This window comes from Gallus gallus, chromosome 11 (assembly GCF_016699485.2).
Source record: "Gallus gallus isolate bGalGal1 chromosome 11, bGalGal1.mat.broiler.GRCg7b, whole genome shotgun sequence".
NCBI lineage: Eukaryota > Metazoa > Chordata > Aves > Galliformes > Phasianidae > Gallus > Gallus gallus.
Genome location: NC_052542.1, coordinates 4,065,638 through 4,092,663, shown reverse-complemented (window position 1 = coordinate 4,092,663; position 27,026 = coordinate 4,065,638). Strand labels below are relative to the sequence as shown.

The 27,026-nt window shown below is 44.2% G+C and overlaps 1 long non-coding RNA gene across 4 annotated transcripts in view; it reads left to right on the top strand.

Annotated features, from left to right (window-relative positions):
- Nucleotides 1-27,026, top strand: part of LOC121111680 — a 141,752-nt gene that overhangs the window by 88,292 nt on the left and 26,434 nt on the right. For 3 of the 4 annotated variants that reach the window (XR_005862897.2, XR_006931198.1, XR_006931197.1), the window contains exons 4-8: nucleotides 8,292-8,471; nucleotides 9,514-9,611; nucleotides 17,893-17,947; nucleotides 19,486-19,522; nucleotides 21,259-27,026. The exon at nucleotides 21,259-27,026 is cut by the window's right edge and continues 26,434 nt beyond it. This is a non-coding gene — a long non-coding RNA (uncharacterized LOC121111680). Of the gene's footprint in view, nucleotides 1-8,291; nucleotides 8,472-9,513; nucleotides 9,612-17,892; nucleotides 17,948-19,417; nucleotides 19,523-21,258 lie in introns of all 4 variants that reach the window. The other variant, XR_006931199.1, reaches the window with a different exon arrangement.

The window sequence follows — 27,026 nt, the reverse complement described above, 5'->3', positions numbered from 1 at the left end:
AATTGGAAGTTAGGCTCCTAACATTTCAAAGGGCTGTTCCAGTTTTCAAAAGCACTGAGCTCCAAGTGCCATGGGGGTTGTGGAGGGTTTAAAGACCTGGAAAAAGTTCAGGCTGATGTTTTGCAGTCTAAATTCAAGCTCTTACATCCTAAAAAAAAAAAAAAAAAAAAAAAAAAGGAAGAAATGTATCATAGGTCTTTTTTTATTATTTTTTTCTAAGTCATACTTTTATAAACTGACTAATTGAAAACAAAGCTTATTTTTAGCATGGTAGGAACATATTTATGCTTGTGGTTTCATGGTCTGTGTAATTCCCAGCTTAGAAGGGCACTGGTTAATGCACAGTTACTGGCCAGTGAGCCATTTACCGTGGCTCCTAATGTAGAAAATAAAACTTGATACATTCTTCATAGCTAATTGGCTATTTATCTATTGTTTGTTGCTAAGGGAGCTACTAAGAGACCTGCTGGTGTACCTTACGAGTTGGGCAACAGGGAAGGTTGACTGAGATGTCACAGAATGCTCCAGGCTTTTCCATTCCAAGGCATTGCAATGGAAGGCCGCAGGGAGCTGCCATCCAAAAATAACTTGAGAGACTCTCAATCTTGGCTTCACTGCCCATGTGGAGGCTTAAAGTTAAAGGCATTATCTCACTGGGGAGCCTCAAGGACAGGGGCTGCACTCAGGGCTGCAGTTCTTAATTCGTTTGAGGCTGGGCATAAGGGATGCCTACCCGTAACAGGAGTGAAGCTCTGCCTTGCCATGGAAGACACTCCTTGGAAAGGGGTCTTCTGGGTGGCAAATGTGTTTTGATATCTGAGCTTTGATTTTATCTCTGTATTTGCTTATGTTTGAGTTTGTTTACACATTGATGTGTGAAGTGTGGTGTTGGATGATGGTTTGTTCTCTTCTTCTTCATTAAATTGCCAATAAACTAAATAAGCTAGCAGAATATCATTTGCGTTGAGGATTGGTCCACAAGCATTGAGGTGCGTTTGCCCATGTTAACTTTCCTTTCCACATTTAAGTCTTCTGCTTTTCCCAATGGACTCTCTTCTGTGCACTTGGACTGATAGCTGGAACTTGGAAATCCCTGAACCCCTTTTGGAAAGAAAGGGAATCCCAGCCAACGTTTCAGTTAAAACAAGGCCTGCTGTTCAAAGAGGTTTGGAGAGGTCTACAGGCCAATAACCACTGCTGTGATTTTGTAACTCAGAGGCAAATTTTACTCACTGCAGCACTATGACCGCTGTGGAATCAAGTGATGCTGCATCAGCGTGTAGAAAAAAAGTTTGTCCCAATGGCTCCTTGTTTTTCCTGTCCAACACAGCTCTCTGCAAAGGTTGGCTTTCTGAAGCAAGCTTCTTTTGCTTCCCTGCTGCCTTCAGGGAAGGAACTGTAATAAACAGCACTGGTTCCTGAAACTTGGTCAAAAGAAATACATAGACTGACATTCAATAAAAAAAAAATATATAGATCACTTCTGGTTTTAAATGAAAGGTAGAAAGACCAAACGTGCTAATCCTAATGCTGTGGTTGCTCTGCAGGTTTTATTGCACAAGGCTTGTTTATTTGCTGGTTGTAGCGTTGATGGTGTTGGTAAGGCAACCAGCACAATTCACCACAGGTAAAGTTACAGGCGGGACATGTCTTGTCAGAAATGACCTCCTTCAAGTGGAGTGCAGTTACTGGCCTGTGTTTATGCAGGAGAAACTTGCCCAGGTTTTTGGGACAGGAGAAGAAGCTGTCTCTGGGCTGGCGATCCATCCTGCTGGGTTCTTCCTGCAGGGCTGCAGGCTCCTCCCAGCAGTGCTGGCATGGGACTCATGTCCTTTCTGGTTTTGTCTCCCAGATGTGTCCAGTTTGCTAATTCAGGCTCTCAGTGTGTGATGTTTTCTCTGAACTCTCCATCTCCTGGAGTTGTATGTGAAGCTTATAATGCTTAAAGTTTTGGGGCTTCAACGGGGATAGGAAAAAGGTTATACACATGAATTTCAAATATAAACTTCACAAAGAAATGAAATGAACCCTTACATTTATTGAGCTTTAACATCTCCTAGTTTTCTAGGGGCATCATTTCTGACTTGTGACTATTGGAGGTTAGCAGCACTGCTACTATCTCTTTGTGCATTCAGACTGCATTTATGTTGCTTGGTTTGACATATTCCTGGGAGACTTATTTCCATTCTCTGTGCATTTCACTACAGCCTGGGCAAGGCAAGAGCATCTACTTTTCAATTCAAGCTTTTTCTTTTCCCTTCCTTTAGCTCAACCTTTCTATCTTTTAGGATACAAACTTGGCTGTTATTCTGAAAGCGCATTCACCGCTGAGTATAATTACTGGTGATAAGTCCTACAGTTCACTGGATAACTGTGAACAAATTAAGAAACACATCCCATTGGAAACCTCCTGGTAGGACTGGAGGGGTAGTTTGATAGCAGCAGATGTAGCATTAGGAGGAAAATTAGTGTATGGGATAATTTTGAATCAGCATTTTGTGAATGTATTGTGCGCATGTTGCCTCTTCCCAAAAACAGAGGATGAATCTAAAGCTTCTTGTGAATTTTAAAAACAGGAAAAAAAAAAATTATATCATCAAGACTTCTGTTAACTGTTACATAGGCTGGCAGCTGGAGGCTGATGCTGTGCCTGTCTGGTCCTACTAGATGGTCATCAGTTCTTTTACAGGGCACAGAATTCTGCTTAAACTTCTGGTTTCTGATTCATACAAAGATATGTACTGCTTTCTGGATCTTGGCCAAAGACTCTGAAGTCTTGTAAATGATATTTTACAAGTTTTCTAAAAGAGAAAAGTCAAGAACTCTTTTTTCTGACCAGGTAAATGTGTGACTATAATTGTAATAGAAGGATCCTTGAAGTGTTTTTCTTCACATGCATAGAAGCCCTTTAAGTGTCAGGCACCAAAGAACCATGCCCGAGAAGATCTGAGGTAGTTTTTTGTTTGTAGAATGCTGGAATTTTTTTGTTTCACAAGTGTTTGTCTACTAGGGCATGGTTGAAATGACCCTCTTAAAATCCACAGTTCAAACTTGAAATGACACAAAGCTGAATCATGCAGGCAAGGGGGTATTACTGTGGATTTATGTGTTTGAGTCTCTTGGCACAAGCTAGACACCCAGAGAAGAGTTTTAATGAGTAGAAATGCTCCCGAATTCTACAGGTGTGCTGCTTTAGACCACAGTCTGAACATGTCTCCCTTCTTTCCAGTAGACTCACATTGGAACATGTCCAGTTCTGTAATGAATTACAAATCTGTAAGATATTTCTCTCCCCTTGCCCGTGGTGATTGCTCTTTAACCTGGCAGTGAGGCTGGGCACAAATTGGCACTCAGAGCGGTGACTCACAGGAGAATGCGCTGAGTGGGGGAGTGTGAGAGAGTGTGGGGATGGAAGGTTGGAAAGATGGAAGGGGGGATGGATGGAGGGCGGGATGGATGGAAGGACAGAAGGATGAAAGGACAGGAAGATGGAAGGAGCCCCAGTACTGCCCTGAAGCCAGGCAGGAGCTCTGTGCCTGGCATGTGGGGAGGAGCAGCCCTTGGTGGAGCACAGGCGATGGTCTGGACCACGTGGGCAGGGAGTGGCGTTCCCAGGCAGCACAGAGGCTGTGCCAAACAACACATGCACCCTTGGCATTGCCTATTGCTTCTGTGTCATGCACAGTTCCACCAAAGCCAGTGGCACCTCATTAATGTTCAACTGCTGTGAATAAGAGGAGGTTGGGGTGTATATGTTTCCATAGCTTTATACCACTGGGCCTGATTCTACTTTTGCTCACACCAGTTTGATACTGATACAGTTCCTCTGGCTTCCATGACATGAATCTGTATTTTGACTGTGTCAGCAAGATCTCACTCAGCTTCATTTATTTCAAAAATGTGTGCCTGCAGCTGTTGTGAAGGGATAGGGCTGTAAAAGAAGAACAGAAGATGGTAGGTGAGAATAAGAAAGGGATCAAGAAACAGCTGAAGGATGGACCTTTGTATTTCTGGTCCTTGTTTGCCTACAGTTTGTTGCACTTGTCAGTGAAAAATGGGAGAGATGAAAGAAGGGAATTTCTCTTGAGCTCATGGTTGTCTTTAGGCAGGCCGAAGCCATGGGGTTTGTCATCCTTCCTCCTGCCCTCATTTCAGCTCTTCTGTGCGCTGGGAAGAAATACTTCTCTTCCAGTACAAAGTAGGAAAGATCTACAAGGAAACGGAGCAGATTATTTTTTCCAGTTTGCCTTAGGGTTTCCTGGAATTTTTGCTACTGTACATTTATTTAAAGTAACCCTATCTGTTTAAATACATGCTGATCTTTGGTTGCTCTGAGATCGGAATCAGCCCTGCCTGAAGAATGCCTTTTGCTTGCAGTCATTTCTGTATTGTCAGCCCTTCCTCCTCGCCCCCCGCCAAGCTGACCCCACTGGTATCAGGTGACAGAAGGATAAACTGCAACATATGTGGTCCTGGTTGGAAAGAAAGTTATGATCCAAACTGATACAGAAATTGTGATCTATTGTCAGTCTCCTCAAGGATGACAAAGCAATCTGTTTCCAAATGAAAGTAGATGTAAGAAAATTCTTTGACTGCTATTATATTTTCCTTGGCATTAACCAGACGCTATTACTGCTTTGTGGCTTTGTCACCACCAATTATGAACTAAAATAACATCATCTGTTGTAAAGTGTCATGATCCAAAACTCTGATGCCTCTTTGCAGTGACGTCGTTAATAAATCAAATCAACTCCAATGATCAGTTAATACACGTTTAATAAGACTTAGCAAAGTCCTATCAGACGCTTAGGGACGATGTTTGGAAAGAAGGGCTCCATCCTGCAGTATGGCTCCAGGTGAACAGCCCCCTTAATTTGGCCAAGGCAATGTGTGCAGGTTTGGGAAGGATTTTTGGTGTGCACAGTATTTAAATATTCTATGCAATTGTCATCATTACTTACGTGAAATGAAAACAAGTCTTTCATAGTGAAACGCAGGACGTTATGCAATAAACCAAAATTTATTGCTCCATTCTCAAACCAAGTGCAGCAAATGGAATTAATTAAGATTATTTTTTGTTGGCTGTCTCAATTTCATAATAAACATATTTTTATTTGAGCAGTGTGTGTTTATCATGAAAATATTTCAAGCAAAAATAAATTAATAAGATGAGGCAGATTTGTTGTAAGCCATTCTGTGATTTTTTTTTCTTTAATGTAATTTATATCAACATCATTTGCCGTAACTGGTAAAATGCTAAAAGCTTTTTACAAAGATAAAATGATATACTTTTTTATTGTCTAGACTATATGTAAGCCATCTTTAATTAATACTGCCCTTTCTGATGGCTTTGCAACAGGCATAACTCAAACAAACCAATTATAAATGATTTTTCAATGTAAACTTTTAACAGCATAGCCTCAGGGCCTGCTCAACATAAAAGTACAATTTAGAAAACATAAGATTTAACTAAGGTCAGGATATATCAGGCGATGATGGATGGAAATGTAAAAACATCTGACTGTGGAATGACAACGTTTTCTTCAAGACTAAGCAAAACGTTGGTGGCAGTGATAAGTGGGATGAAAAATGGCCTGGAATGAACCAGCAGCAGAAGGTTTGGCTTTGGGGTCTGTTTGCTGGGGTTTTCTGGTGTTTTTTTTTTTTCTTGATTGTTTTGATTTTCTTCAGCATTTGGGAAGTCACCAGAGGTGGAGCAGGCAGGGTAGTGTGAGTTCTGTAACTGTTTTCTATACCACGAGGTCAGACTTCTCAACGTCATCTGCTGTCTTGGGGTGCAGCACTGGCTCCTCTGGCTTTGCATTTCCAGCTACCAAAGGGAGCGTTATGGCCCTGCGATGCAGAGCTGCGGTCCAGTGTATCCTAATGCTGCAGTTCTAAGCTTGCTCACCATTTTGCACGAGTTAAGTCTGCAGAGATCGCTGATTGACTAGGTGGTGGCTGACTGCTCTGCTCTGTCTTTAAGACTATTCATCCTCATTGTCTGTCTTTCAACATCCTGCCCAAAGCTGGCACAGGCTGTGCATCATGTGCTGTATCTAATTTGGTGGAAGCAGTCACATGGCCGTGGTGGGATCTGTATCAGATTTGTATGGCCAAGTCATCTGGTATCAATTCCTGCAGAGCGAAGCCTCCGGAGCTGCAGTCCCTGGCATGCTCCCACACCCCCCACCCGCATCCAGCGATCACGCAGGTGTTGGGAAAGATTCCTTTTGCTCTTTGCTGTAGACACGTTGCTGGTTGCTCTCCTGGATGGTTGTTCTCCTTTGGTAGCGCCTCCTGTCTTCAGCCAAAAATCAGCAGGCTGTTCATCTTGTGCAGGCTGTAATGAAGGGCAACCAGGGACCCAAGGTTCCAGCACCTCTTCATTCCTGTGCTGGAGCCAAGCTCGGTCCTATTGCTGAAGTAAAATCTGGTTTTGCTAATGAAGTAAAGACTAATTCGCTTTATTTTTAATAAAAAGACTGCGTTCATCAGTGTTTTTGAGAATTCCAACCTTACTGACCAAATACTGGATTTATACTGGGCCTTTGTTGCTGCTTGAAACCCAACGGGTACTACTAGGCAAAAAAAACCTTATGGCTTAGTTGAATGAGAAATACGTGTATGGTCTGCTGTCCCACTCATTTGTTCTGTGTCCTTATGAGTGAAGTGGTTCTACTGGGGTGGGCTCCACTCTCTTCTCCCATGATCTGTAATTATGGGGACAGGATTAATAAGCACACATTTTATCCAGGGCCCCAGCTCGATGGCAGGTTGTAGTTCAGTGAGAGCATAACAGTGTCCTTGCTCACTGGGAGAGCAAAGGTAGCACACACATTGGAAATGACTGAAAATAAACATGTGGGAACTTAAGCGCTCTGTAAGAGCTCCCTTACTCCTCCTGCTAGTTTGGGTAGCAGTTGTGATGACTTTTTGCCTGCTGTACCCATCTCTGCTGCTAGAGAGGCAAAGCTATTTGTGGTGCCAGAGTTCATGGGCTCTGTTATGTGAACGAGGGGACAGAAGTAGAATGCTTGAGCTGTGGCCCAGGCTCGGGCACCGAGTGCCCCTCCTGGTGCCAGCCTCCCCTTGGTGACATCCCTTTCTGTCACGTGTGGGTGAAAACACTGCATGACGCTCCCTACATCTTGCTAACGAAGGAATTGGTTTTCTCTAAGAGCTGCAGATAGTGTGTCATCAGCATCCTCTTTGGATTTTTGCATAATAATGAGTTTGTAACTCATGTACACAGTAATTTGGGAGAGATTTGTGTAGGATGTTTCCTTTTCTTGTCCTTGCTACTGCTGGAAGTAATGAAAACCTATTCTTTCTCAAATGAAATAGATCGGGAAAGGGAGCTGGATGCCCAGCCTTTGGGTAGTGGGGCTGCAGGGCTGACACTATGCTTAACAACAGTGTCTATTGACATATACACCATACTTGTGTTGGTTTTCAACAACAGAAGATGTTTTGGAAGATGAGGAGCATTATTTTTTGAGCAGAATCCCTTTTCCATTCAAAACCCTCCTGCTATGGATGGGGCTATTTAGCTAGCTGTTTGCATGCACCCATAGGGCCTGCTGAGATGAGCTTTGCTTCTGTACTCCCAGGCCTTTTACCCCTGTTGTTCTAAGGCTATAGGCAGCTTTTAAAATAGCAGTGTTTATTTTTTCTCTGTTATAATTTTATTATACTATCTATTGTAATATTTATTATTCTCTGTTTATATTTTTTTTTTCCAAATGCTTGAAACTGTCAAAATATGGGGAAATATCAAGGCAGAAGTATCTGGGGCACCCAGTCACTGACATCATGCTACATAAAATAACACTGATGCAGGGGTGGCCTTGAAGAGCTCACCTAGGTGCTGCTCCTTGCACCTGGCACATATGCAGAAGCACACACACGTGTAGAGACACGATGATGTCTGAAGCCTGACAGTGGCCCCCACCTGGACCCAGCACCCAACTGTCACCCATCCCCACTGCCATCCCAACTTTGCTGTGGTTGGTTGCACCAGAATACTTTCATTCTGCCAGTACCACTCCACAGCTGGCCCCACCGTCCTGACAGCCTCTTGTCTCCCTCTCCTTTGTCATCTGCATTATCTCACTATTTTAACCCCATTTTTTGCCTGCTCTGCTTCAGTGGTGCTTGTCCAACATCTGCTCAGAGACGCCTGGTGAGGAAATGCCCTGCAAATCGCCTTGTGGTTTGCAGAGTGAATTCTCTAATGATGCTCTCATTAATAGTTCTTGCTGCCAAATGTTGTTTGCTTTTACTTTCAGAACTGTCTGCATTAATAACAAGTACCTCCACTTGGAAATTATTTACATGAAACATTGTTCTCACATCACTGCTACTGACAGCGGCTCCGGACTGGGTGAGAGAAGGACACCGTGATGAATTTACCCATACCTACCTTACTGTGCTGCGTGAGACGAGGAGAGCTCAAAGACTTCAGAGAAGTAAGTCCTGGGAAAAGCAGAACTATTCCTTGCAACAAGGGCTGGTTGCACAGTTTGGGCAGACGAGCTTGTCAGGGATGGGGCTGCACTCCGTCTGAACCTGTGGGAAGTGTGCCTGTTCCTAATAAGCACCGTGTATATTTATGTGGCAGTCATTGTGCTTTGCAAGAGGGGAGTCACAGAAATAATTAGTTAAGAGCGTGAGGTTTTTGGCACGGATTCCCTTTCTCAAGTAGCTGTGATGTTCATATATAAGAAAAATTGATTTGGCATCTAGACAGGATTTCAGCACGCTCATGGTTATGGAAATCAGCTATGGGCATGGAGGAAAATCTGTATATTGATTCATAAACTGACTTGATGACTTGTTCATGCTTTAATATTTTCATGGGCTTTTACCCAAAATAAAAATGTCAGTAGGTACCACTTGACTGTGCTGCAGCACTGCCTGAAATGGTGGGAAGAATGCAGGAAAGAAAAGGGATTTCCTACTAGACAGAAACCTGTACTGTCTGTGGTAATTATTTTTTTCCTACAAGAGGTTTTTTTTGCCATTACCCTTGTTTGTTTTGTTAAACTGTGCACTTATATAACACCCCTGGGAAGATCATTACCTGTGAAATCCAACCCAGGTTATGTAGAAGGATTTGAAAATAGCCACAGACCTTTCCAGTGGGTAGAATTTGGTCAGGACACAGATGAACTCTTGGAAACCCTACTACCTTGTGCACAAGGGCACAGATCATTGCAAAGATATCTCTCTGGAAGAAGACTCAGGTTCATGGACATTGTTCTCCGAGAGCTCAGGAAGGTCTCACTTCAGCACGAGCTAGTAATGCTGGGGCTGCAGTGATGGTGTGTGTGGCAGCGTGAGGAGTATGTGCTTTGGCATAGTCCAGGTGGGCAAGAACTAGCATCAGTGTTGGCTCTTCTTTTTGGTCAGACTGGCTAGGTGGTGTTCAGTCAGCACCAGCATGTTTCACTGCCTTGTGAAAAAACACCTGCTACTATCCTGTCTCTTCATGAATACTTATCTCTGCAGGTTTGAAACCTTAATCCCTGAATAATGCCTCCACCTGCCTCCTGGTTTTCTTTGGGGACTTTCCAGCGCTGGCCAGTCCTGACCCTATCTGACTTCAGGTATGTGGGGCTCAAAATGGAGGTGATGTGGCTGCTGGCTATTTTAAAGTGTATAATTTCACTTAAGACCCAGGGCAATAATTATTGTCCAAGTGCTGATCTGATTTGCATAAATGTTCTTTGCTTCCATTGCGACTTGAGAAAAAAATCAATGGGCATAAGGTACAATACGGTGCAGTGCATGTGCTGTGCCATTGGGGAGTAGAATTTTCTCCATAAATAACATCTCCTTTGGCAAGACACAGGAACAAAACTGTGAAAATCTATACGGTATTGAGCTGAACAGTTTGGGAAAGATTCTGTACATAGAACAGCACGTTTTGAATGTGTATGTTGTTCCTGGTGGATGAAATCTTCCTTTAAGACAGTTGGTTATTCATGTTCACAGAAATTCTGTAACGTAATTTCCCCAGTTGGGGTGTACTGAGCCCTGCCGGGGAGGCCATGGAGATTCCTCCAGGTGGGCTCTGGGAACATGGAGAAATTTTCACGTGCTTAGGAAAAGACAAGAAGGCCATTTTGTCATTTGGTGGTCAGCTTCTTGCGGCTTATTAAATAGTCTGCCAGACTTGTGGCTAATGAGTGATTTTAATGCAGTTTGAAGGCAGCTTTTGTTTCCCTCAACCGCTACTTTAAGAAAGATCCCATAAAATTAATTGACTGATGAACTGTATAATTGATGCTGTCTACACAGTGTGCACCAGCCAAAACTGATGGGTAGCGAGAGCACTGGCATCCTGGTAGGAACTGTGCTGAACCCTGCAGAGAACCTCTGCTCGCCCTCCCTTTATGCTCTTGGGTAGGAGAGGGCATGTTTAGTTTTCTGCTTACTCTATTCCCTTTTGTACTTGCTCATTTGCTGGGTGCATAAAGGAGAAGAGGTCACTTGTGCACATGGGATAAAGAGGTATTATGAATTCTAAAGTGTTTGCTTTATTGGGAAAAGCACACTGAGCAGGAAAGCGCAGGAACATAATGTGTGAAATTTTAATGAATGCTGTGCCAAAGTGTGTGTGCATTTTTTTTTCTACCTGTAGCAGCTTTATTCATTTGGGAGAGTACAGCGTACAAGATATTCTTTAGTAGTATGCTGGCTGCTGTTTAGTTTTAATAAATTAAATTCTTTCTATCAATGTAATATTCTTTAGACAAGCACTTCCAAGACAGATTAGAAATGAACTTAAGGGGATTAAAAGCTTCTCTTGCTAAAAACAATGTTTCAGATGGGAAATCCACTTATTTATGTCACTTCCAGTGGAGTACATTTGTCTTTAATATGTTTCTGCTGCTACAGAAAGCAGTGCTTTGCCCATGACTGCAGCCTTTCTGCTCTGCTTTACATACACAGCAATGTTTATTTTCTTCAGTACAGTAAGTCGCTTTGGGAAAGATTGATGGCTTCCCATAAAACTGCGAGCAACCATTTTCTTTGTTATTTAACAAAAACAAAAGATTTGCTGGATCTGGAGTTTTAAATAGCGTTGGTCTCTGTAAAATAGGAAACTGCGAGTGGAGCGTGTGAGCAGAGTGAAAAGTCTGCTTTGATATTTCTCTTACTGCCTCACAGCAGGCTGCATGCATCTTATGGAAGGTTCTTGTCTGAAATCCTGGACTGTCTTGGGAGCAGCAGGCCCAGGGATACAGCGGCTTACAGCCTGCTTCCCCGAACCCTCCCCAGCTCTGTGGCTGGGCACTAACATTGCTCCCAGTGCGTGGTTCAGTGGCACGTCCCAGTGCTCGGGCCTCTGGTACCCATTGAGTAGACCTGATGGCGTGATGAGGCTGCAGCAGTGTTGCTCTCCAAGGTCTTGCTGGGGTTTGAACAGCACCAAGAGACCTCATAGCTTGAGGCTGGGGGAGCAGCTTCACTGCTCCTAAGTCACAAAGAGTGGGTCTGGGAGCAGCTGGCTGCCCCATCTCCTCACACTGTGGGGTTTCTGCAGGGCAGGATCCAATCCTGTGGGGTAAATAAGGAGTCTCTGCAGTGTTTGGACTGCAGAAGAAACAATCAGGGTAAAATACAAACTAGAAGAAATAAGGGAAATTGGTGTTTTAATTGGAGACCTTTCAGTCTTTTTGTTGTTGCCACTTGCATGCACAACCTCAGAAAGTAGGGGACTTGCTCCTTACCCACCAGCTCTTGTGGGTGTGTAACTGTTCAATGCACTGCGGTGATCTGGGCAGAGGGAGGCTGAACCCTCAGCATTACCAGGTATGCCTCTGTAGCCGTGTCTCTGACACAGCACTGAATTTCATTAATTTAGGCACACTTCTCTCCATTGTTGTTTAAATCTGTTTAAAAATCTCTCCTGTTCCACGATGTTATGTAAAGTATTTACTTAAATGGTTTCCAAGTAAGTTTTTCCCAGTACCTGCTTACAACAAGATTGTTTCCATCAGTGCTTTTGGGCCACTGATGCTCTAGGCTCTCCTGTCTCATTTCAGCCACTGTTCAGCGTCTGTTCCACCTCCCTTCCCACCTCCTGAGAGTGATTCTCAGATTGAATCATGGCAAACTGACAAAGCAGGGCTAATGTCTCAAAGCAGTGCTCCAGAACTGAGTTGCCTGACTTCTCTGGCATTCAGAAGGGCCTTACAGTGAGGCTTTGTATCAGCCTCATATTACTAAGACTGTATGAGAACAGGCAGCTTAGATTAAACCACTATCTCCATTTTATCTTATTTTGTGGTGTTTTGCTGTCTGAGTCCAGATTTAACTCCTCTCCCCAAAAAGATTTTTTTTTTTTTTGCTGGTCTTAGCATTTATCAGACTTCTAAATCCTTACTTATTGCTCACGATAACAGTTGACTGAAGTTTCACCACTGGTTTCACAGTGGAAAGGGCAGGTTAATTTTCTGCTGAATATCGATGGGCGCTGCTATCAGTATAACTACTGTGTATGCCGGGAACTGAACCTATATACATTGCTACACTGCTGATCAGAAAAAGAAGAAAACTTATCATTTAAGAAAAAAATATATAATTAGGATCAGGGGTGGAATCTCACTGGGAAATGTGGTGTAAAAATGCTTCTCATTTTAAATTAAGCTTTCGATGGCAAGTGCTTGGCTTTCAACAACTCCTCTGAAACTCTTTTAATTGAAGTTCCATGAAAATCTGAGGAGTTCAGCTCAAGTTCACGTCCCAAACCCATCCTGATTTCATTAAAGATCTGATCTTTCTTTATTTGCCAATAAAATATATATGTGTATGTGTGTGTATAAATCAGTATCTGCTCTATAACTGTTTTTTATTGTTTTTTTTATTATTATTATTTATTTAAAGTTTCAGTTTCCCTTCTCTTTATGAAGGATGAACTCTGCTCCCTCTGTGTAATGAGAGGGGAGGGACAACCCAAGGGAGATCCTTCCCGTCCTTCCACCCGAGGTGTGGAGTTGGGGCTCGGGGCACACTTTTCTGCTGCTTCCCTGTTGCTTCCCTGTTGCTTCCTTGTGTCCTGCATTGGCTGTGGCAACCTCAGTGCTGGTAGAGCCTACAGAAGAGGTGACAGGCTCTTGGTGGCTCCATGGAGGCAAGCATGGTCTCAGGCTGGTTGGCCTGAGCCCTGTGTTGCCCTGGTGGAAATGGTGGAGCCCTGGGGGACTGGGGCTGAGCGTGCCCTGGTCAGGCTCAGGGAATGGCCATTCTGCTTGCATGTCACTATTTTCTTCTCTTGTACCTAGGACCCAACAGAGGTCCTGATTATCTGGGAGAGTCTTGTTCTGGGCTGACAATGAGTTCATGATTTTCTTTCATCCTCTTCCCAAACTTTGTCCCACTTCCAGCTGCAGTGGCCAGATGCGCCTGTAACCAAGGGCTGAGTGCACACAGCCTGTTTGTGCCAGGGAATGGCATCGCTCTGCTTCACCAGCACAACAGTGAGGCAGGCTCCAGAAATCTCCTCCATGTACCCGAGTTTTTCCTCTTCGCTGCCTGCAGGACCAGCAAAGGAGGGTTCCTGGGACCTAACAGAGTCCTGCTGTTATGTTGTGTGGGGCTCAATATGAAAACCTGTTGAAAACAGTGTAAATCGTGAATTCCTCAAGGCAGAGAACAATGACACACTTGAGTGTCTCAGCCCGGTGTGCAGTAGTGCACCAATGATTGTATGCACAGCTCTCCTGCAAAGTACTCAACCATCTGAGTATCCATTCTTGTGTTTCATCCCACTTTTCTTCTTTTGTTTTATTCTCTTGTGATAGCAGCTACCTGTTCACAGCCTCCCTTGTGAGCCCTGCACGTCAGCTATCTGCAGTCCTAGTGAGTCACATTTCGGCTTTTCTGATCAAGGTCCAGCTGGAATCTCACATCTTTGTTTCATGTATTTAATATACTCAGAATGCACTAAATGACAGTTTATAATATCATTATCATGAGTTAAAGACATTATAACTTCAAGAAATGGAAAGAAAGTGCAGCCATATGTGGAAATGCTTTATTTTGTGCACTTTTAACCCTCACAATAGCTCAGCTGCAGAAACGGGGACAGCAGTGAGAGGCAGGAAAACAAAACCTATGTCTGCAAAATCATTTTTCAGCTTTCCCTCCGCTATTGTCATGAAAGAGCACTGCACTGTTTGGATGGTAAATAACAACCAAGGACTAATTTATTTTTCTTCATAAAATTATTTCTTGAATTGGATTCAAATGTGTTCCTTATTACACGGTTTGATAATTCAGTGATGCTTTCCCCCCATAACATACGAGCTGATTTAAACCTTCACTCTAAACAGCCTCAGGCTTATTAAGAACAGTGTGGACTGAGTATGGATTAGGTTTAAAAGTAATAAAAAAGTAGACCTGTTGGTTAGGTGAAAAATTCACTATCAGATTCCTGAGTGCAGCTTTCTTTTCATGTGCAAACTGCATTAAATGAGGCATTTAATTCAACAAATCCATAGTTCTGATCCACCAGAAATAGAGACTGGGTTAGTTCAATTTGTAACAAACGATCTCCATATGATCAAAGTCCTGAGAGCTGATTCCAACATACTGCTTAAATTAGTCTAACACCGAAGTGTTTGGCTCTGGGACAATATTTGGAATGTCTTACCAGAAGAAAAATTCCTCTGCACACATGGTTCCAATATCGGGGAATGCCAACCTTGCTTTTTAATGGGCTGACAGGGAGCCTCCGTGCTAACTTTCTGACTCCAAAAAGTTCTTGTGCTGTCACCCGCAAACCAGCTTGGATAATTTTTCCTTGGCTTCCTTATTAAAGCCTGAATGAAGGGATTGTGTGGCTTTCTTAATGTCACTTGGTCTGCTTGCCATAAATTCAAGCACTCATGATGAAAGCTCCACTTATATTTCGCTGGGAAATGGAATCAAGGAGAATGCACCCTCGTTCACAATAAATAACTAAAGTTGAGTTATTAAGTGTATTTCATATACCAGCGCCTTATTACATCAGCAGTTTAGATAATGGCTTCTTAAAAATATTTCTCTACTGAAATCCACGAGGAGTGGGTTGCACATAGGCGTCCCTGTGCACAAAAACCGAAGCAGCTGGCTCCAGCAGTAACTTAGGACTGTATTAACCAATAGCAAATATTTACATTTTTACATGCTGCTGTCTGTTTAGATTACGCAGCCGTCGTGCTCTCAGCAGCGAGCAGAGGCGGTGTTTGCTCGCCCCTGCCAGGAGCGTTTGTTTGCTGTGAGCGGGATGCGAGCTGGTGCAGCCCTGTGGCTGCGTGCACGGTAAGCATGGTACATGGTGCTCAGTGGGGCTTCACGCCCCTGCCTCCCTTCACTCTTGTTTGTCACAGTAACCCACAGCACTTCCAAAGGCCTCGGCTAATTTTCTCTGTTTCTATGGATCGTCTTAATGTGAAAGTGATTCATGCAATTAAGCTGGAAGGGTACATTGTGGCCTTCCAATATTTGAAAGGAGCATATAAACAGGAGGGGGAATAACTGTTTACAAGGGTGGATAGTGATAGGACAAGGGGGAATGGTCTTAAACTGAGACAGGGGATATTTAGGTTGGATATTAGGAGGAAGTTTTTCACACAGAGGGTGGTGACACACTGGAACAGGTTGCCCTAGGAGGCTGTGGATGCCCCATCCCTGGAGGCATTCAAGGCCAGGCTGGATGTGGCTCTGGGTAGCCTGGTCTGGTGGTTGGCGACCCTGCACATAGCAAGGGGGTTGAAACTCGATGATCATTGTGGTCCTTTTCAACCCAGGCCATTCTAGGATTCTATGATATTTACATACCTTGAATGTGCATATCAGTCTTTATGTTTTTACACCATTACTATACATGCATGTGTGTAATAAAGTGACGTTCCTGCTAGGAATAGGCAGTGAGTACATGCCCCTATCAGCACACTGTGTTGCAGCTTTGCAGCTCCTTTCTGGTTGGTTATGTTCGCATTTGGACAATGAGGAGATTATTTTTAAATCTGTGGTAGGCACTGCTTGGTATTTTATAGCAGCTGGAAGAGAAGGAGGTGGAATGATGAAAGGCTGGAGCTCAGAACTTGAGCAAAACTGGTTTTCATGGTAACTCTTCTGAACAGGTGGCTAAGTAAGCCAATTAAACAGACTTTTAAGAACAAATTATGATAGTAATCCATTGTCTGGGATCATTGAAATGCGCTGGGTGGAATCTGGTCCCCAGAGCTGCCTGAATAATGAAAATCTATTTTGGTGTAATTTTATTGTTTTCCTATGTTCACTGAATGTTCAGAGGAGCTTGCCTTCCCTCTCTCTCTGGGCTGGGCTTCAGGGCTCACAGCAGCCTGGCAGCATGAGCTGTGCCTGGCTGGTCATGTTGGCCTTAGACCCTCTCCTCTGCGTGGTCTGCTCAGAGGTGATTAAGGAACAAACCAATGACTGATGAGCATCACTGTGTGCGTGATGGGGAGGGCAGTGGGAAATCTGGGTTTTGCGAACACCCTGATCTGATTCAGCTCCCACTGAGGACAACGAATGGCCCATTGGCTTGGGTACTGCTAGAGTACCCCAGGGCCAACACTGTGAAACCATCCTGATCCTCACCACTCAGCTCCCTCTGCTGAGCCCCTGCCTTCACAGGTTGCTTTGTGTTTCCTTTTTGCTTTTAAATCCGGGACAGAAAGGAGTTGTGCAGAATTATTTCAGGCTATGGTATAGTAACAACTCCACGTTGCCACGTAGGGCTGTGTGAACTGGTGACCCAGTGACAAAATAAATTACGTGCGAGCTGAGGGCTGGAGACGGTGAGTGGCAGAAGAATGGCACTCCAAACTGTGTTCAAGAGATTCTGTATTCATTTAAGAAAAGGGACTGTTTAGCCAATTTATTCATTTGACAAGTTCCTTTTTAACCATCTTAATTCACCATTTAGCCTACAGTGCCTGCCATTAGTTTATGAGATATTCATCGAAAGAGATTTTAGCATAAATACGGTTCCACAGAGGATTGCTGCACAGGGAATCTATTCTTTTAACCTACTTATTTGGATACCAAGTATTTGTTGAAGTGGACTCGTGTTTACTCAGTCCCTTAATGAAGTCTAGAAAAGCCTTTCTGCAAAGGGAATATTGTTTTGTAAAAATTAGCTTACTTAAATAGTTTTCAAAGTCATCTCGGAACAAAGATTTCAAAGACTGAGCGCCAGCCTAATATTTACTTTTTACGCCGCACGGTAGTTTAGACTTGCCAGAAAGAGTGCACTTGCTTTTTTGTGTTGTTTTGTTTAAATTTCTCTGTTTCTAGTTGTGAGATATATATGTCATTTCTAGGGGTATGGAACTAATTGAGGAATATGTCCTGCCCTTGTTGAGGTGAACTAGGGCAGATAAATAAAAACTCCATTGGACATAAATCTCCTCCACTAACATCAAAGAAACAGGATCCTGCTAAGTGTATTTGTATAATGCAGTAATTTATGCAAAAAGCAGCTTTTGTCAGCAATGCAACAAAGCAGCTTTGATAAATGTCCCCTAATTTATTGTCATGTATCTCAAATCAAAGTAAAACATTTACAGCCTGCACACTGAAGGAACCCAGGCCCAGGGCACTTAAAGGGTTTCTCTCCCTCTCCATCTCCAGTCCCCCCCACCCCCCTTCTTTTTTTTTTAAAGTACATAAAGCTAAGTTGGGCAAAAGGTTAAAAAGGTTCTGTTTTGAATGCTAAGTACTTTATACAAATTATGGGAAAAATAATAATGGAGCTGCTTAAAGAATGACAGAAAAGCCTGTACAAATTCAGATTAAAAATCCGCTTAGCTTTTCTCTTCTGGGTGATCTTTAATGAATCATAATGCAGACACTAATTGTGTTTTACAGGGACAATCCCAGTGTCTTGGGCTCCGAAAAAAGAGTGAAACAGTGACTGGAAATGGTAAGTGTTGGCCACAGTGCTTTTCTGCCCTTCCCAGGTCTCCTGAGCAGGAGCCTTGCCAATATGGGAGTCAACCCAAATGTGAGATGGTGGGAGGAGATGTTACCACTGACTCGGAGATAAAAATGAGCCTCCAAGGAGGAGAAGTGCCAAAAGCTTCATCCCCACTGCTGGTGCTTCTGTGGTACGGAAACTCACTGACTTGAGCTTCTCCCAGCTTTGAGGGAGATGCAGTGGTTCTGCCTACAGAGCCAGTCCCAGAGGACCATTTTACAACAGAAAGGTCACACAATGAGGTGTGACTGGTGAGGCAGGTTCTGAAATGAGGTGGCCATGGTGCCAATGAGCACACGGGTGCCCACAGCCAGGCCCAGTGCTTCAGGCCTGGTCTCTGTCAGTGGGTGCCACTAGGAGCACGTCCCTGGCTTCACTGCCTCTGCCACACTGTGTGCCACCTGGCTGGGCTGGTCATAGGGTGTCCTGGGTTGGGCCGTGACTGGGGAGCGAGCATCCCCACGGGGTGAGCTGGGAGGGAGGGGAGGAGACAGTGTGTGGGTGTGGGCAGCACCTCCAGCAGTGGGGATGGACATGGTGGGGCCATGGACCATCCTGTGGCCATGTCTGGGGACGAAAGGGGCAAAACTGCCACCCTCTGGACCAGGATGCTGTCCTGCAGTGCTGCTGAGGAGCCGGAGCTCACTCAGGAAGGCCTGTAGCTGGCTCACGGCAGGGAGGCTGCCGAACACTGATAAATTAAAAGTATGTGGGCTTGTCAGTCACTCGCACTGCCTTCCAGTTACAAAGACCCAAAGTGATACGGCTGCTTCTCGAGACCCTTTGATATTTAGGGGGAGTGATAAATTCAGCTCTGTTTCTGTGGAGATCTAGAGCAGCTCCACATGTCAGACTGCTTCAGAAGTAGACAGCATTTCTATGTTTTTTACTTAGAAAGCTCTGTTTATAATAAACCAAACATACAGCTCCAGGAGTACAATATCCTTCGAGTGGAGTTGTTTCAAAGTGTTTTACAACCCATCTGGTAGGCTGACTCGAACTATTAGGCGTGTTCCCGGAGAAAATGCTTTACTCACACAGATAGTAGTATGTTTCTGGTACTGCAAACCAGAAGAATGAAGCCTTGCAAATCCAGGCTTGCTGCTCCATAAAACAGACATGAGTTCACTGAGAAAGTGAAAAGGAGATGTTGTTTTTTAAAAATGTTCTCCTTTCTTTGTGTAAAGCTGTGCCTGTGGGTAGTAGAGCCGGCGCCACACCAGCCCATATCGGCATGTGGAGCTGCTTGCTGCAGGGCCTGTGCACGGCTGCCTTGCTGGTGGCACACTCAGACTATAAGTCCATATATGAGTTTAAGTTCATATCATAATTGCTGGGGTCATGATTAAAATTTTAGAAAAAGGATTCTGCAGCCACAGTGACTGCAGTGAGATGTTTGTGTTAAAATCACCAAAGGTGCACTCAGCAAGGCTGATCATGGGTGCAGCGAAAGCGGTACCTGACCATGTTAACACCTCCATCAGGTGCAGGAGCTCAAGGGAGAAGAATCTCCAGGAACAGGTGAGTTAAAAAAAATATGGCATCACTGACATTCGTTGACTCTTGCTGAATGTTTATGGAGACCAGCCAGTGGATGTGAGTGCAGTGGTGGGCAGTGCATTTCAGCAGTGGTGACAGTGACAGTGGTCACCTCTGTTGGTGCATATTTGTACAAGTGTGGCATGTGTGCTCTTTTTCATTGCTGGTGAAAATGCAGAGCTAATGGTGGTGACCGTGTTGGAGAACAGCATTTGTTGCTGGTAATTTGCTCTATCTAATAGTGTTATTGTGCTCTTTGTGTATATTCTCTCTATATAGAGAGATATGGATAAAGAAAAAAAGTGTGTGTGTGTGTGTGTGCATCACATTACATGTCTCTACATAAAGAGAAACATATCAATGCATCCATATGTTAGATCACAGAGTATTGCTGGAGTGAGGGGCTCGCTGCAAGGAGCAGTGTCCAGGGCTGTGGCACTGCCATGGCTCATGGCCTTGAGGGGGCATAGCAGGTGACACTGGTTTACATAGCAATGTGCAGACAGCTTGTGGGAGCCCTGCCTGCAGCACAGAGCTGTGTATGGGAGCAGGGGGGACATAGGCAGCAGGAGCTGCACTGGACACTTGTTTGCAGCTCAGGGCTGGAGGGTTCCCACATCTGCTACAGGAGGTCAAAGGAAGCCCTCAAAGTAAATTTAAAAGTACATTTAAAATGTGCACATGCAGCAGCAACACGATCAGCAAAGCTGTTAAGCAGATATACCACATTAAAACCAGTCTCCTGCAGGCACCAGCAGAGCTGCTCCTGGATGGCAGTCAGGTGGCGGCCAGCACCCAGAGGGACAGTACCTTCCTGTCACTGTCACTGCTGCTTGCTCTGTGCTTACTGCACCGCTGAACCGCTTCCCTGTGTCTTAGCACTCAGAGAAATGAATGGGAGCTTTGTGTCCTCCATGCTAAGATCTGAGGGCAGCAGGTGTGCTTTGCACAGCCAAACTGGCAGCAGCTCGGGATGCACAGCCCACCATACCTGCAGTGCCCAGGTTGGGTACACCTCTGCCCCCTCCCCACTCATCCCCCACTGCCACTGTGGTCTTGCTGCAAGGGGTGCTGGCCATGCATGCTCACCCTGTGCCCGCCTGCATCCATTTTCCCTTTCTTTTTGTAGCAATGAGGCTTTGTGATGAAATTTTATCCCAATACGTTTAAAGCAGAGACAGCTGTGAGTAGCTGTTAAATAGACACAGAGAAGAGCTCGGTCCAAAATATGCATGTTCAACACAGCGCTTTAGCTATAAGTTGTGCTACGAGACCGCAGAAATGAAGAAACCCAAATATATTAATTGTTTAAAATGGGAATACTCTCGTTGTAAAGGACAGGCATTCTCTTAGAGGTCTCACTTTATCTCAGTGCACTTATTTGGGAGCGGTACATCTGACACACGGTTTTGGTTTATTATGTAATGCTTCAATGAGAAGTAAATGCAGATTACCAATAATGGTCCTTATAATTTGAAACACAACCAAAATCAAACTTTTTGAGCAAAGAAATGGAATGAGATTTTGTTTTTGTTCATCACATCTCACAAGTTAGTCTTGATGTGACACACACACATTTCAAAGGAGTTCACGTTCAGTGCGAGCAGCCCAAATAAAGAAACGCAACAAATCATCCCCTGCCCCCCCATCTCAGAACATGGCATTAAAACCACATGGATTTTAAATTCTTGTTCTTATACTCAAAATTGCATTAACAGATTTTGACCTCAAGACTAAGGCACGTTACGTGTGTGAAGGCCCAGCACCGCTGCTACGATCCACAGCACTGCTCCCACATACTGCGTGAGTGAGGCCCTGCTGATGTAATAGTGGCCCGCATATGTCTCATATTAATGGTATTTTCCTAATAGTAATAGCATTAAAGCCTGCCTACCTGGCTATTGAGTTACCTTATTTAGGGTAATTTGCCCAAAAGCCTATCCTGGAGCATGTGAACAACCGTATCATTTTATAACACTTAGCTTTAAGATATCAGAAATCAAAGCAGGCAGACAGTCTGATTCCAGAACTAGTAGTTTTCCATTTAAAAAAACAAAAACTGTTGTGTTTCTTGAATAATTTATTATCTGGGTTTCTGTTGCATTTTCCACATGGAATTGATGAAGAAAAATTTTTTCTAAAGAAAGTTCGGATGAGTGAAAATTCACACATGGAAAACAAATGAGCATCGGGAAGCACTCCTCATAGCTAATGGCTACTTGGTCTGGTGCCAGAATTCATACAGATCCTTAAAATCAAGTAAATTATGCCCGCAGTGATAGCTCCCTTTTGCTGGAGTCCCACAACAAGCACCAAATGGTGGAGCGGCACAGAACTGCCAAATTCCATTTTTCACCTCCCAGTTCCTTTCAGCTGAGCAGCATCATTCGCAGCAGAAGGGCCCATGCATTTTTTACAGCTCCCCTCCCAGCTGCGTGTGCAGGGCCCGATCCTGCCTATGGCACAGGGCTCTGAGGGCAGCGCCTGCCGCGGGGTCAGCATGTCAGTGAATGGCAGCGGTGGTGGCAATCTGACACACGTGTCTTCCCACGGAAGGGAGTGGAAAGAATTGGGTCTTGAAAAGGAAATAATTGTAAAACAAAAGTGTACTTCTCTCACTTTGTCCTTTTGATAAGATCGCTTGCTGAGCTCAGAGGTTAGGAGATGTGCAGCTTGCCATGCGCCAGATTAACAACTGCTGAATTCTGTGCTAGAAAACTCGGCTGGATTACACAAATATCTGTTAAGACAAGGATAAATATTTATAAACAGTCTTCCTTGCAGAACATGTCTCCATCATTCATTTCCCCGTGATGAAATATCTGGAACAATGGAACTAATGACTACATTGTTCCAAAGTTAAATCGTATATCTAATAAGGAAAATACTAAAATGAGCCAAATTCTTTATGAACACAACAGCGAAGCAATTAAAATAAATGTGATTTTCCAGATCAAAACTTCTGGCTGTTAATTGCTAGATGGCACCTATCCTAGTCATATGAGTTTCCCTCGCAGCTGTTTTTATTTCACGATACATTCTGGGCTCCCCAGAGCTGTGCTGAGCTCGGACGTGGCGGCATCGCGCCCGGACAGCTGCGCGGGGCTGCGGGGCTCATGGATGCACTGCTGGGACAGGCCTTGGGCCAGGTGCGCTCTCGCTGCTTGCCCTTTGCTTGCCCCGGGGTTCCAGTGGGGATGATGGGTGGGCACAATGGCATGCCCGCACCAAGCACACAGCACTGCTGCTCCCAGAAAGAGTATTTTGGAGGATATACTTCAGTCATACACTTTGTCCTAGTCACGGCATCTGGCTGAGCTCATACCCTTACCTCTTCGCCCTCTGCATTTGACTTTTTTTTTTTTTTAATTTGTTCATGGGTGCCCTAGCACAGCAGCAGTGGGGCAGGGGCTGCAGCCCCAGCAGGACCAGGGCTCTTTAACCCACCCCACTCCAGAGCTGAAACTGCACACTGGAAATCTGGCACGCTCCAGCCAGCTTTACTTGAAGCTGCACTTTGGTATCTGTAGGTTATTAATGAGATTAAAGAACTCTGTTACAGGGAATGACAACTGCAGTTTGTCCAACATTAAGCAGATATTGGCATCCTTAGGTGTGAGTCGGGAGGCAGTGATCTCAGATATTGAACGAGCTAAAGCCATGAGCAATATGATATTGATTAGACAATGGGTATTGTATTTACCCACATAGCTTTATTGGGTGAGGCTCAATGTGATGTTTTTATTTGGGAAACTTAAGAAAGATAATTAAAAATGCTGTAAGGAGAGCCCAGCAGCCTTTGTGCTTTGCCTTTTAAAGGCTGCAGATGTCCTGTCTTCTTTCTTTAAAACGGCATGTGCTCCCTCTCCACCTTCCAAAAGATCAAGGGTAATAATAACAACAATAATAATACAGTGTCCTGGAATTTTTCTACATGCCTCAGGAGAACTTTAATTTTTTCCAGAAACTGTTTTCTGACAACAGCCGCCCCGTGGACTTTTCCTGTTCCCCAGAATGCATTTCCAGTGCTGCTGCGGCCAAGTTAAAATGGTGTCTTTTGGATATAAGGCCTTTTATGTAGAAAACCTTTCTCTTGCTGAACAAAACCCTGCCTGCAGCGTGGGGCAACCCTGACCCGGTGAGCAGGTAGTGTTGTGCACTTTGAGCCTGTGCACCACGGGCAGCCCAGTGTGGCCTTGATGACAGAATTCGGGAGCCTTACTCGCATCCACAGACGGCCCAGTGCTCGAAGCATGCACAGAGGATGCATCCTGTCCACCTCTTCCGCTGTTTCTCCCATCAGTTGCATTCCCTTTCCCCAAGGGCTTTTTTCCATTTTTTTAACTTTATAATCCCACAGCAATGCCCAGCCCAGCTGCATTCCCATCTTGCATCAGAAGGCTGACTCACTGCAGCGCTCAGCTCGGTTGCATTTCCCTTCCATGGGACATGGGTCCACATGGCTGCAGACAGGGCCTGGGCCTGGCACACAGCGAGGCATGCACCCAGCTCAGGGCTGAGGCCAGCGCCCGTGTGCCACCCTCTTTGCCTCTGCCAAGGTCTTTCAAGCTGAGGTGTGATGGCTCAGCCTTTCTCCTCCCTCCACGGATGGCTGCTGCTGTAACTCCCCAAGCTTTTGGCCATGGGCTGTTTAATATTTTCTTCCAGCTCAGCCATCTCCAGTCACCAGAGCTGCTGCCGGCTCTACTCCCATGGGTGAGGCAGCTTCTCACAGCCACCACTTCCTCTGCTCTTCAACCTGATGCTTTCCAGCTCTGCGCTTTGCAAGGGGAGGCAAAGGAGCGTGTGCCGAGCCTCCATCTGCACCACATCACGGGAATACAAAATGGCACCGAATCCTACTTTTCCTCATTAGATGTGGGCAAACTTGGCTGGAGCGCAAGTGCGAAAGCTCATCTTTCTTCAGCTGCTTGTAATTCATGCTTGAGCAAGAGCATTATTTGGGGCTTAAGTCAGAGTCTTCTAAGTAGGTCACAGTTCTTCTAGACCCAAACTCCTGCATATGACTTCTGAGAAATGCAGATCCCTGTCCTCCTGATTAGTGAAACACCTCAGGAGCCCTCTTTTCAGTTTTATCAGCTCCTCAAATGAATCCATAAAACAAATAGTTACTAAGAAGTTGCTTCCTGCATAGGGTTCAGACTTGGAAAAATTCCTCTGCCTTGGGTGGCAGCCATTTCTGTCTCATTTGCATGGCTAGTTTCTTGCATTTTAAGGATGCTCCACTGTAGCCAGGTAAATGGATGCACCCCGCAACTCCTCTAGTCTTTGCATCAACAAGAGGACAAAAAGCTACGGAGAAGGCAAGGAAGCTCCAGCCTACAGGGGCTGTGCTGGCTGAAACACATGCAGTGCAGTCCATGCTGTAAAACAGCATTCATTTTAGTGGTGCAGAGGCTGATTTGCCAAATCATCACAGCATGTGTTAGATGTTAATCCTAGTCTTTAGAATAGAACTACAGCTTCAGACACACCCGGAGATAAAATGAGGGAAATACAAGAGCTCAACAAGAAGCAGAGTGAAGTGGAATGGCACAGTGCAAGGATGTGTTAAGAGCTCTTTGAGGCACTGGTGGCATAAGTAAGTTTTCCTGGTATTTCTGCAGGGCAGTTCTGAATGCCTATAGCAGCTCACCACCTGCGTTTGAAAATGATAGCATTTGCTTTTTTCAGTCATCTAGAAATTAAGCTTTACCTCCTCCTTCAGTAGCAGGATGAGTCTGGACTGCAGTGACATGAGGGAGAAGTCAGAACCAAACATACTCTATATCTCTCGCCGGAGGAGAAGAGTTGCAGTTAAGTCTGATTTTAGTTGAGTCATTTGGCCAGGGGAGATTATCCATAGGTATGGATTGCAGTTGTCAGCAGCCACATGTTGTTGGGGCATTTCTTTGCATTACGGTACTATGCATTTAGATTTTTGCCCTTTACTGCTGCTTTAGTGTGCAATGGTGAAGTGCTGGAGCTCAGCTCTGTGGCTGCATTCGGATCCCTGAAATGAGCTCAAGTGCTATTTTACCATAGAATACAGGATGCCTTCGTGCTTTTATGCTTTATTTTTGATTCTATGAGGTTATTTTAACTTCCTTGTCTGAAAAGAAACAAAATGTTAGATGTCTAATTGAATGGACTGCTGGAAAAGATGCATAAAAAGGTCTGGCACGTGAACTTCTGTGAAGCAAATGCCTTTGTTTCCAAACAGGCCAGCGATAACAAATATTTATTGACATTTTCCTTCCACAGGGGCGTTAACAATTATAATTTGCTAGTACGTACCTCATGAGTCCTTACAGGTTTTGAACAGAACATCTGTTGGTCAAAGATGAAAAAGAAGGTTGAAAAAAAAATCTGTTTTTCCAGGGTTATGAAACTAACAGCATCACAAATTATCGCTAGGAAAACAGTTCAAAAGCCTGAACTTGCACTTGTGGAAAAAGGAACACAGATAGAGGAAACAGATAAAAACGCGTCGTGTTGGTAGGCTTTGTTTTCTGCAATGATGTATTGTTCCAGCAAAGCGGTTAACAAACAAATTATTGTCTGCGTCCAAAACAGCCAAATCTTTGGTTCCACTGAACAGATGTTAAGGTGAAGCAGATTAAAGCCAAATTCACAATAGGGCTGCTCCACAGGAAAGGTGCCCTAAGTTTATCTATTGTTAAATAATATAATTTATCGTCTTAGAGGGCTACGGAGTGATTTCTGTTCCTTTTCTACTTTTTGAACAAAGATTTATAACATAGATAATCCCCAATTTTAGATATTTGCTGCAGGTTATATTTGAAGGAATTTCCCAAAAGACTGATAACCCCTTTTTTTCCCTTAACCACAGTCAAACCAGTGAACTAATATGATGCCTGCTTCAAATAAATGTATTTGCTGCCTCTGTGCATGATAAGTTTTCATTTAGTCTACGATCAGCTGACAGTATGCAAGTTTGCAGATACCAGTAATTGAATACAGATAACCTTGGTTGTTGACCTATGCAGAGCCATGGCTGTCTAGTTTCCATTGTTTCTGTTTTTGCTAGTTGACACAAAACTGATGTGGGCTGAATTTATATATTAGCCATCCATTATAGTGGGAATTGCTTATCATTGTGGATGGATATTGCAAGAAGTTTCTATTTATTTAACCTAATAAGATGGCAGAAACGAACCTGATTGGGCCCACTCAGGATCAGAATTAACCCTTAGTGGTCCAGTTAATTGCTGCATGGTTAACAAGTCATGTAAAGGATGCCTGCCTTATTTCTATTTTTTACATAATGATTTTCTTTTCAGTTAGAGGGATTATTTCATTTAGCAAACAATCCTTGCCATATTGAGAAACTGAATCTGAGGGTTGCAAAAGAGTCAGATAGTGCCGGATATCTAAATCCTCTTGACTTCTGGCCCCGGCCAATGACCATTCTCCCAGAGCTCAGTGGAAGCCCAGACTGAACAGACGGTGAGGTGGACGTTAG